Raw genomic sequence first — 12,543 nt, 5'->3', positions numbered from 1 at the left:
CAATTTTCAAAACACATGAAACTCAAGAAGAAGGAAGACCAAAGTGTGGATACTTCATTCCTTCTTAGAATGGGGAACAAAATACCCATGGAAGGAGTTACAGAGACAAATATCAGAGCTGAGACAGAAGGAAGGACCATCCAGGGACTGCCCCACCCAGGGATCTATCCCATAAACAACCACCAAACCCAGACACTATTACATATGCCAGCAAGATTTTGCTGACATGACCCTGATATAGCTGTCTCTTGTGAGGCTATGCCAGTGCCTGGCAAATACAGAAGTGGATGCTCACAGTCATGTATTGGATGGAACATAGGGCCCCCAATGAAGGAGCTAGAGAAAGTACCCAAGGAGTTAAAGGGGTCTGCAACCCTATAGGAGGAACAACAATATGAACTAACCAGTATCCCCCAGAGCTTGTGTCTCTAGTTGAATATTTAGCAGAGTTTGGCCTAGTTGTCCATCAATGGGAGGAGAGGCCCTTGGTCTTGCGAAGATTATATGCCCCAGTACAGGAGAATGCCAGGGCCAGGAGGTGGGAGTGGGTGGGTTGGGAGCAGGGCAGGGGGAGGGTATAGGGTACTTTCAGGATAGCATTTGAAATGTAAATGAAGAAAATATCTAATAAAAAATATTAAAAAAAAAGAAATTCAGTTCTTTCATTATAAAACCCTGAAGGCTATGCACTATGGCTGGAATACGCACAGTTGAAATATTATCATTTTTAAAGGGACAACATCTTCTATCTTAGTTTCTTTTCCTGTTGCTGTGATACAAGGCCTTGACAAAAGGAACTTAAGGGGAAAAAAGATGGGGGTTGTTGTTGTTGTTGTTGCTCTAGCTCATAGTACAGGCCACACGGTGGTGACATGGAGCAGGCAGTTGGCATGTAAAGCAGTGGACCACATGGCATCCACAGTCAGAGAACAGGAGAACAGATGGATGTGCAGCCTGCTCTGGCCATTTTGTGAAGTCCAGGATCCCCTGCCTGGGGAATGGCCCTGCCCATAGTCAAGGTGTGCCTGCCTCCATCAATTAATGTATCGAGATAATCCCCTATAAGCATGCCTATAGACATGTTTTTCAGGAGATTCTAGATTCTGTCAAGTTGACAATTAGTGAAAACCATCACTTTCTCCAAGTTAATCTGCAGGTGGAATAACCCCCTATCCCAAGATTACAACTGATTTTGCTAACATTGACAAGCTATCAATCAATCAACCAACCAATCAATCAGTTAGACAATCAAAGGACCCTTGCTTCTGAAAGCACCTTATAAAGCTTCAAGTATCAACGAACTGTAATACAAGGAAGCACTTAGACATATTATTCAACAGAATGAAACCAACGTTCCAAACATAAACTTTATCTTCCCAAGCAACTTCTTTTTAATAAAGGTGGCAAGTCACTGGGAAAAATATCTTTTTAAAATATTTTTTATTTTTTGAAACTGAAATATACTTTTCTCTTTCCATCTATACTTATTTTCTCTCAAACTCATGGCCATCTATCTGTCATGTATGTATGTATGTATGTATGTATGTATCTATCTATCTATCTATCTATCTATCTATCTATTATCTATCTATCAATCTATCTTCTTAAATATATAAATACAACCAACTTAGTCTATGTAAAGTTATTTGTATGTATATGATCTCAGGGTTGATTATTTGGTAACAGAGATAGTAGAATCATCTTTTAAACAAATGGTTCTGGGACTACTAGATAACCCGTGCAAAGTAAAGAAGTTGGACCCTTGCCTTAAAATATATGTAAAAATGAACTCAAGTTGGGTCAAAGTCTTAAGTGTAAGGGTTAAAATGACAAAGCTCTTTAAAAAATATAAATGTAAATATCTGAAGCCTCATTTGAAAATTATATAATAACAAAAGCTCAAGAAGAAAAAGTCTAACCCAATAAAAATTTAAACTCTCATGCTTCAAAGGACACAAAATGGAAAGAGAATGGAAAGGCTACTTATGAAACTGGAATAAGTTTTTGAAAAAGGCCTTGAATATGCTATATATAAAGAATGCCAAAAGTCCAGAAACCTCATAAAAAAAAGACTGTACAAATTTAAAATGGACAAATTTTCTAGAATATTTCTTCAAAGAATATATACAAATGACCATTACAGCAGTACAAACACACACAGACACACACACAGACACACACACAGACACACACACACACACATCAATATTATTAACCATCAGGAGCTGTAATAACAGCACTTCAAACACACAAACACACATTAATATGGCTAAAAAAACCAAACAACAACACATATGGACAAGGACATGGATATGTTATACCTTCAGGCACTGCTCATAGACACATAAAATGGTACAACCACTTTGGTGGACATTTTGTCAGCACATCAAAAGAGTTCTGATATAACACAGTGCTTAGGTAAAATGTTTAAGAGAAATCAAATTCTCTCTCCCAAAAACTTGAACAATGGAGATGGAAAGATGGCTTAGTGGTTTAAGAGCATTGTTTGCTCTTCCAGAGGTCCCAAGTTGAATCCCTAGCAACCACACAGTGGCTCACAACCATCTAGAATGTGATCTGATGACTTCTGGCATGCCAGTGTGTATGCAGATAGGACACTCAAATATATGAAAACCAAACAAAACACCCAGAAACAAAAACTTCAAGAATATGTTGGTTTACAGTTTTACCTATAGCATATATGATCTTAGTTATAAGGTCAAAAAGGAACAGTTATGTCTTGTGGATGGCCCTGGTGCTGTTTGTATTTTGATGTTAATTCCGTTTTCCCAGGAGGGGTTGTCTGGATCGAGGAATGTGTCACATATTCACGTGACTTCTTGTGAATCTTTCCCTCATGAATAAAGGAACCAATCCCTGGGCGAGTAGGTGGGACTTTCGGGTTGGACAGAGGAAGAGAGCAGGCAGGAGGGACTGCTAGAGGACAAGAGGGAGCTACTAGCATCTCCTGGCGGATTTGCCATCAGAGGATTTAGATTTAATATGGTTTACAAGATTAGGATTCTAGTTGTTGCGCCCAGCGATTGAGTTGCCATTGATTCTGAGCTAATTTTGTGTGTTTTCCTTCACATGGTGGCTCAACTGGGTTCTAGAGAGAAAGATTCAGCGGTAAAATGTAGGTTTACCAGAAGTGCGTCACAAAAGGCTGTGGGAGTTTTGAAGCATGGGGCTGGCGTGGTAGCGACCCACCAGTGGGAACTTAGCGACCTGGGTGGGGAGATTTCAGAGCTCTGATTCTGGGAGACTCCAGGAGATGAGAACTGGCTGGCCATTGCGCGCCGGTGCCTTGTTGGCAATAGCGTGGATTCCTTTTAGTATTTCCCGCAACAGTTATGTAATCGTTTGAAAACCAACTTCAAGTCAAGTGTGTATCAACTGACGAGGGGGTGAAGAAAGTATAGTGCATCAGTGCGATGGAACTTTAGTCAATAATAGAAGGGCAAAGTACTGGCTAAAGCTACAGCAGAGGTCAACCTTGAAAACATTTTGCCAAGGAAGACCGCAGCTCCAATCAGTTTGTTTGTGTTACTCAGATTTAAACCGAACAGTAAGAAGTGGTAAATGGCTGCGTGTGGTTGTGCAGGTCTTCAATCTTAGCACTTGGGAGGCTGAGAAAGGCCTACCTCAGGACCAGCCTGGTCTCCGCGGTGAACTGCCAATTTAAATTTCAAAAAGAAAAACAAAGCAAGCAAGCAACCAATGACAAAACCCAAAGGGTGGGAAGGGTAAACGGATATGAAGTGCTAGAAAGTGTTTGCCTAGGACTGGGTTGGGAAGGGGATAAGAGTCATTGCTAAGGGGCTCAGAGTTCTTTATGGGATCAAACATGTTTCCAGTTGGCTGTACACGTACCTCTGAAACTGCACACAGACTATCAAGGATGATACTTTAAATGTGTGACTCGCACAGTGTGTGAATGTATCTGGAGCTGCCGGATAAGGGGATGCTAAGAGGAGCTTGTACAAACGGGCCCATCGGGGCTACGGACTGCTCTTCCAAAGGTCCAGAGTTCAAATCCCAGCAACCACATGATGGCTCATAACCATCCGTAACAAGATCTGACTCCCTCTTCTGGAGTGTCTGTAGACAGCTATAGTGTACTTACATATAATAAATAAATAAATCTTTGAAACAAAAACAAACAAACAAACAGGGGCCCATCATGACTGCCTAACAAGCAGCTGAGTCAGATGCAGATATTTGCACCCAACCAATGGACAGAAGCAGGTGACCCCTGTGGTTGAATTAGGTTGAATTTCAACCCCTGTGGTGGAAAAGCTGGAAGATGCTGAGGAGGAGGGTGACCCCATAGGAAGACCAGCAATCTCAACTAACCTAGTCCTTGAGATCTCTCAGTCACCGAGCCACCAAACACCCAGCATACACCAGCTGATATGAGACCCCCTCCCCCCCCAACACATTACAGCAGAGGACTGCCAGGTCCGGACTTAGTCAGAGAAGATGCATCTAACCCTTGAGAGAGTGGGGAGGTCTGCTGGGGGGTGGGGGTGGGGGTATCCTCTTGAAGATAGTGGGAGGAGGTGTGGAATGTGGAACAGTTGGAGGGGGATAAAGCCTGAACTGTAAAAAAAGACTAAAGAATATATATATATATATATATATATATATATATATATATATATATATATATATATATATAAAAGAGGCAGTTGTAGTTAGATGGCAGAGGCAACTGTAGAGGGCTTCACCAATAGCTGGGATAATGGACAAAGAAAGTCAGTAATGTACAGCATGAGAGGGTGTCACTGAAGAGAGAATGGGGTTGGGAATTCCACTACAGCCAGGGATCCTTATTACAATAATGAGAGGGTGTGTTTCTAAATGTTGGGAATCTGAGAGTGCAAAAATTAAGGGCTCATGGTGTTTTCATGTACTCTCAGTTATTATTTTATTTTATTTGTTACTATTATTATTATTATCTTTAATCTCTTTTTACAGTCCAGTCATTATCCCCCTTCCTGTCCACCCTCCCATAGTTCCTCATCCCATTCCTCCTCTCCCGCCCAACCCAGTCTCCAAGTTGATGTCCCCACCCCCACCCCACCCCCACTCCCACCCCATCAGGCCTCTGCATTTCCTGGGACCTCAAGTCTCTCAAGGGTTAGGTGCATCTTCTCTCACTGAGGCCATACCAGGCAGTCCTCTACTGTATATGTGTTGGGGATCTTGGACCAGCTAGTGCATGCTGCCTGGTTGGTGTAGTCTCAGTCATTTTAATTGCATGTTTCCCTCTGTACTAAGTGGAAATTTTCCTCCTTGATTTATTGTCTACTTGTGTCCCTGAAGGCAAGCTTATTTTTTGACACTGAAACACAGCCAGTTGGAAGCGTTCATTGCCCAGGCTCCGTGATTGCACCAGGCCTTGCTTTTCACCTCGAGGAGAGAAACTACTGGAAATTTACTGGCCTCCAACCATTTTTATGTAAAATGAATCTGATATTAAAAAAAAACCTTATGATGCAAGATGATGAAATTTCATAACTGTAAATCAAATTTTATCCACTAAACATATTACTATAATTTGACCTTGTTTGAGATTTATTTAAGATTAACAGTATTGGTTTGCTATTTTAAGGCAGGGCTTGGCTTAAAAATCTTTCAGCAATTCTGCTTAGGGGAATTGGATTTAATTTATTCAGTTGAATAGTGACCAGGCTATGGTTTGTCGCTTTGGTTTTGCAGTTTCAATGTCAGGGGGACCTGGAATTTGATGGATGTGTTCCAAAGGGAATGGAAGGGCAGTTTAGGCTTTTGGGGTGTGTAATTGTATCACGGAGTTTCACATGGTCATTTTAAACACTCAGCTCCTGTGACAACACTAGCGATTTAGTCACTTTGCAAGGGTGATGCATACCTAGTCCTCAAGATGGCTGGCATCAAATCAAAACAACCCTGAGATTTCACCTCACACCAGTCAGAATGGCTAAGATCAAAAATTCAGGGGACAGCAGATGCTGTTGAGGATGTGGAGAAAGAGGAACACTCCTCCAATGCTGGCAAGCTTGTATAACCACTCTGGAAATCAGTCTGGCGGTTCCTCAGAAAACTGGACATAGTACTACTGGAGGACCCAGCAATACCTCTTCTAGGTATATACCCAGAAGATGTTCCCACTGGAAATAAGGACACATGTTCCATTATGTTCATAGCTGCCCTATTTATAATGGCCAGAAGCTGGAAAGAACCCAGATGTCCCTCAACAGGGGAAGGAATGGATACAGAAAATGTGGTACATTTACACAATGGAGTACTACTCAGCTATTAAAGACAATGAATTTATGAAATTCTTAGGCAANTGGATGTATCTGAAGGATATCATCCTGAGTGAGGTAACCCAATCACAAAAGAAATTATTTGATGTGCACTCATTGATAAGTGGATATTAGCCCAGAAACCTAGATAAAATAAAAACCCAAGATAAAATCTCCAAAACACAAGAAAATCAAGATGAAGGAAGACCAACACGTGGATACTTCATTCCTCCCCAAAACAGGGAATAAAATACCCATGAAAGAAGTTGCAGAGACAAAGTTTGGAGCTAAGATGAAAGGATGGACCATCCAGAGACTGCCCCACCCGGGGGTCCATCCCATAATCAGCCACCAAACGCAGACACTATTGCACATGCCAGCAAGAACTTGCTGAAAGGACACTGATATAGCTATCTCTTGTGAGGCTATGCCAGTGCCTGGCAAATATAGAAGTGGATGCCCACAGCCATCTCTAGGATAGAACACAGAGACCCCAATGGAGGAGCTAGAGAAATTAACCAAGGAACTGAAGGGGTCTGCAACCCTATATGTGGAACAACAATATGAACTAATCAGTACCCCCAGAGCTCGTGTCTCTATCTGCATATATTAGCAGAAGATGGCCTAGTCAGCCATCGTTGGGAAGAGAGGCCCCTTGGTCTTGCAAACTTTATATGCCCCATACAGGGGAACGCTGAGGCCAAGAACTGGGAGTGAGTGGGCAGAGGAGCAGGGTGGGGGAAGGATATAGGGGACATTCAGGATAGCATTTGAAATGTAAATGAAGAAAATATCTAATAAAATAATTTTAAAAAAAGATGGCTGGCATCTACAAGGACAGGTAGTTATAGAAACAGGGTATTTGAAAAGCAATATGCCAAGTGCTGTGCTAGATGGAAGCCTTGTGTTCTGGATGGAGAGGAACCCAGCAGACAGAGTGGGCAGGAAGAGACGGAGATGGATAAGCAATGGCTTTTCAAAAGAAGGCAACCCAGAGGTCAGAGGTACTTGTTCCAGCCAACAAATGTATGTGTTCTTGCCTTTCTAATCTTTATTTAATGATATCTCATCTTCTAAATACATCTAATATATCTTCTAAATAATATTTAATCTTCTAAAGAATCCAATCATTATTTAATGATAAATATCCTTAAATGCATTTTGAAGAAACCATTCCAGTGATAAGCACTTTGGCTAAGAAATTGAGATGCCAGTACTGAGGTTTACAAAACAAATAGACAAACCCAACCAAACCAGAAATGAAACAAACAAACAAACAAACAAACAAACAAACAAATCAGTTTAAGTGGAACCTGGAGAAGGCACCAGATTTCTGAACTTTAGGTTCACTTCAATCAGATGAGATAGGGTGGGTTCAGGGTGGTATGGTTGTAGACAAATCCCATTCTGCCAGAGAACTCTAATGTTGTCTCCTTCACACTATAGCAGACCTGCTTGCCTTTGTAAGCCTAGATTCTTATTACAGAAAGAACTTACTTCATGTAGTAGTAGGATGGGGCGGGTGGCCACGAGTCAATGATTTCTAGCTTAGCAACTTCTGGACTTAAAGATCTTCTCCTGCATTATTTGTGTACAAATTTCAGATTTGTTTGACCACATCTGTCCATCTTAGGCTAGTAAATATGAAGGAAGTTGTCCACTTACAAGTCTGTGGCTGGAAAGTTGGACCGGCATTTTAATAGGCTTTGCAGATATTTATAGTTACTGTTTAAACTCCATCAGAACTCGACCACTGGTAGTCTTTAAAAAAAAAACAAAAAACATTTATTTTATTTATATGAGTACACCGTAGCTGTCTTCAGACACACCAGAAGAGGGCATCGGATCCCCATTACAGATGGTTGTGAGCCACCATGTGGTTGCTGGGAATTGAAGTCAGGACCTCTGGAAGAGCAGTCAGTGTTCTTAACCACTGTGCCATCTTTCCAGCTCAACCACTGGTAGACTTTTGTAGAGTGGAAACAATGTGGAATCTGCAGTCCCACCAAAAAATCATTTGTGCCCAGATAAAATGAATAGGAAATAAAGCAATTTTGACTTCTTGAACCTCTGTAGTTTGAGAATTGTTGTCTTGGGCATCATAAATGATGGGAGAGTGGGTGAACAGTACAAATAGAACTTACAGGCTTTGATGAGGACCGATTATCTTCCAAGTGAGTTGGGGAGTTGTATTCGAGCCACGGAAGTGAGATAATGAACAGTAGCAGGGCCAGTTTCTTCTTGGGGTGGATAAGAGAGGATGAGGGATCAGAGGTCAGCCAAGATGAGAAAGCGTCGTGGACCCAGAAGATAAAATGGAAGCATCTCAGTTAGATGGATAGAAATGATAAAACTGGAAAGCCATCTTGGGCCTTTGATGGGTTAGCCATGGGTCAAGATGGTTAAACAAACTTAAGCAAAAGCCTTCATTTTTCTTAGGATGCGTTTAATTGTCTATAAAGGTTTTTTGCTCCAATAGAATTCAAGTATCTCCAAGAACCAATGAACATTTAAGACCTTGACAATCATTTTAAATTATCTTTTCAGGAGCCAGAGATATCTCTGAAGGAACCAGGGTTTATAGCAGATTAAGAGATGATGGCAGGAAGCATTCCTATTTCCTCATTTCTGTTTTAACCATAGAAACTCTAAAACTTTTGTCTTCTTCTTTAAAATTCCCAATATAACATTGTAAAGAATTGTGTAATATTTCTACATATAAATAAATAAATAAATAAATAAATAAATAAATAAATAAATAAATATGCTAGTTTTTTTTATAGTGAGAAGCAACTTTGCCCTCTGGTTATTGCTTCCTTTTCTTTCTGGTTTATATTATGAATGTACACATATGTGTTCTCTTCTTTATTCCTTTATTCATTCATATATGAATGTCTGTCACTGGCTTTATAATACTATCAAAACCCAGCTTTGCAGGTCGTCTTCCTCTTAAGGGGCTCTTTATAAACTGTTGTTCATGAAGTAGTATTTAGAGGCTAAAACTATGGTCTTTCAACAATATTTATCTTTGTGGTACTGGGCATTGAACCTAGGGTCCTATGCACTCTTCCGTTGAGCCCCTGCGTCATTCTTCCTTCCTCTACTGTGTCAAGATGGCATCTGGGGATCCTCAACATTCCACTCCGTTCTTCTCCTAACCGACTGAGGATCTGAACTGGTACTTCATAGGAAACAGTGTCTTTCGTTCTGGACATCCGTCCCACTGGTAGGCTTACACAAGGCTCAGTGCGGTTCAGCGTTTCTCCCTTTGATTTTCCTGCCTTTTTTTCTGCTCTGCTCTCATAACTGCTTCTAAAGCTTTCAGCTGCAGAGTGACTATAGGACAACCGAAAGAAATGCCTTCACAGTGTTCAGGGGTTGGAGCCAAATGCCTTCAGAGGTCAAATGCGGAGAAGAATAGGAGAAGAACAAGCCTAATGTGGGAAGATAGTGGGCACATCTAACAAAGCAGTCAGGTCCAATCAACAGCCGATGCCTGGTGGACAATTATAAACTTAAGGATATAAATAAACATGTTACAGTGCTATGAGCTCTCCTTCCACATTCTGAGATCTCCAACTTGTCCTACATACCCATTATGGATGAGCACTTTATTTTTTGACCGTCCTAAATTGCTTATTGGATATGAATTTTACAAGTATTACGTGTATTAGCAGTAACAGTGGAGCAGGAGAGTGTTGTGCTTTCTCCAGGCTGCACGGCGAAGGCCACCAATAGGGTGGTAGAACCTGTGGCCCTTTCCAAGGTCACGGCTCTTGGGATCAGCAGATGTCAGCCCACGCATCTCTCTGTGCTTGTGGATTGATTGGTTTGGCGACTCTCGAATTCAGGATTCTCAAAGCCTCACAATGGCATCCAGCTCTCTCCTCAGCAAAAAACTGAAGGCCTTGGGCACATTTTATCTGGTTAACAACATGGTGGACAGGCCTGTTGTATGGTGTTCCCTTAGGAACCAGGCATTTGCGACCACAGTGGAGGACATGTACCCTGTAAATGGCATACCCTTACTTTGCCTTGTATCTCAGCCTTTGTGCTTCATCATGCTGGGGGGGGGGCTGTCTGGGGAGCCCTGTGCAGCTCAGAGAGCTGGTGTACTGCCCACAGTGGACCTTCAGAAGAAAGCCTATCACATCAGCCTGCTTCATCCTCCATAGCTCCTGGATATATTTGTATGCACCCATCTTGGCTCACCTGATGGCTGTCTCCAGAGGAAAGAAGAAGCCCCCCCCCCCCAGATGAGCATCTTAAAGGAACCACGATGGAGAGTGTATTAGTCTCTTTTCTGCTGCCGTCATGAAACACCACGACCAAGAAAACTTATAAAAAAAAGAAGCATTTAATTGGGCTCTGACTGCAGTGGTCCTCAACCTGTGGGTCATAAACCCTTTGAGGACATCGTATACCAGATATCCGGCATATCAGATATTCACATTATAATTGGCAACGGTAGCCAAATTGCAGGTATGAGGTAGCAATGAAATGATCTGAAGGTCGGGGGTCATCACAACATGAGGAACTATATTAAGGTGTAGCAGTACTGGGAAGGTTGAGAACCACTGTCCTAGAGTCCGTGATTGTAAAGCGAAGGCACATTGGCAGAACAGATGATAGCTCACATCTGGGACTACAAACGGTCTTTTGAAACTTCAGAGCCCACACCCACGACATGCTTCCTCCCACAAGGCCACAACCTCCTCGTCCTCCCCAAAGAGCCACTCAGAGGGTGGGTAAATTCTAAGGCCTGAAACTTAAGGAGTGCATCTTAGTCAAACCACCACAGAGAGGATGCTGAGCCTGGGATTTAGAGTCTGACTGACCTAGTTTGTAGATGGGACCACCATTGACAGTTGTCTGGTCTTAAACATAGCGACTTCAGTGGTTCTCCTGGTTAGCCTCCGCTGTCAACATGACACAGCACAGAATTATCTGAGGGAGTCTCAGCTGGGTGATCGCCTCAATCAGATGGACTCGTGGGGCCATTTTCTTCACTGACAATTGATGGAGGAGGTCCCGGCCCACTGTGGGTGGGGTGGTTCTTTGGCACAGGGGACCAGGGCTATATAAGAAAGGCTGCTGAAAGGGAACAGGCCACCGAGTAGCATTCCTCCTTGGTGTCAGTAGTCTTCCATCTCCACAACTGCACATCTCCAGGAACTACTTGGCCCAGATACTTGTACCCTGATTATTCACTGAGCAGGAGGTAGGTGTCTCGGTCTCTGTTGCAAAGGGTCGTGCACCAACAGTTGGATGCAGAGCTGGCATATTCTTATCATCCTGTGATGTTATAAATAAGGAAGCCTCCTCCCACAGTACTTCCGATCCTCGGACTCACGCATATGCCTGGTTGCGCTTCTGAGGTGTGGAGGAGAAGATTCAAATTGGAACTGTGGGGGAGGGAATGCTTTGATTTCGGGGACGGTTTGCTGCAAGACACAAGCTTCCCTTCAGCCTGAATCTGTTTCTCAGAGCAGCTGTTTTTCCTTAAGTGAGGGTCCCGTTAGGGAAGGTTTTTAAAGGAAGCTATGACTTCCTTCAGGTTTTCCCCTAACTCTGCCACGCGGTTCAGCAGAGGCTAGTGGCCACGGTTGGTTCCCGGGCACGGTGACTCTTGGGAGCACCGGTTTACCAAGAATGAGCACGGATGTCCAGTGGCTGTCAGGAGGGAAACGGCCTTCTGTCAATTCAAGTCCAGAACAAATTTGAATGAATGGCCTGCAGTTAAAAGGCCATCCTGTTTCAGAAAAGAAGACGAGATTCCTTTTGTAGTGCAGAACATGTTGCCCGGATATTATACTGCAGCATACCCTTCTCTGGGTATAGAATGTTTTTGTCTGTCTGTCTGTCTGTCTGTCTGTCTGTCTGCTTCTCTGTGTGTGTGTGTGTGTGTGTGTGTGTGTGTGTTTTCATTTGTATGCTCACATGCATATTCACATAGAAGCCAGAAGACAACCTCTGGTATTGCTGCTCAGGAGTCATTTATCCTGCTCTTTCAACAGTGTCTCTCACTGACCTGGGGCTCACCAATCAGGCTAGATTGCCTGGCCAGCAAGCTCCATGGATGCTTCTGCCTCTACCACCCTATCACCAGGGTTACAAGCACATATCACCGTGCCTGGCTTTTTACATGAAGTCCCAATGCGTGTGCACAGCAAACACTCTACTGACTGAGATCTCCCTATAACAGGGTTTTGATTAAGTCATGTTCACAACCTTAGGGAACCATTGTTCT

General features: G+C 42.7%; 1 pseudogene; it reads right to left on the bottom strand.

Annotated features, from left to right (window-relative positions):
* Positions 1 to 9,963: 9,963 nt before the first annotated feature.
* LOC110335104 lies at positions 9,964 to 10,495 on the bottom strand (annotated as a pseudogene).
* Positions 10,496 to 12,543: the final 2,048 nt, after the last annotated feature.

The sequence above is a fragment of the Mus pahari genome, chromosome 17, assembly GCF_900095145.1.
Source record: "Mus pahari chromosome 17, PAHARI_EIJ_v1.1, whole genome shotgun sequence".
NCBI classification, from domain to species: domain Eukaryota; kingdom Metazoa; phylum Chordata; class Mammalia; order Rodentia; family Muridae; genus Mus; species Mus pahari.
Note: the sequence above shows the minus strand (reverse complement) of the source record. Positions and strands in the feature narration are given on the sequence as shown.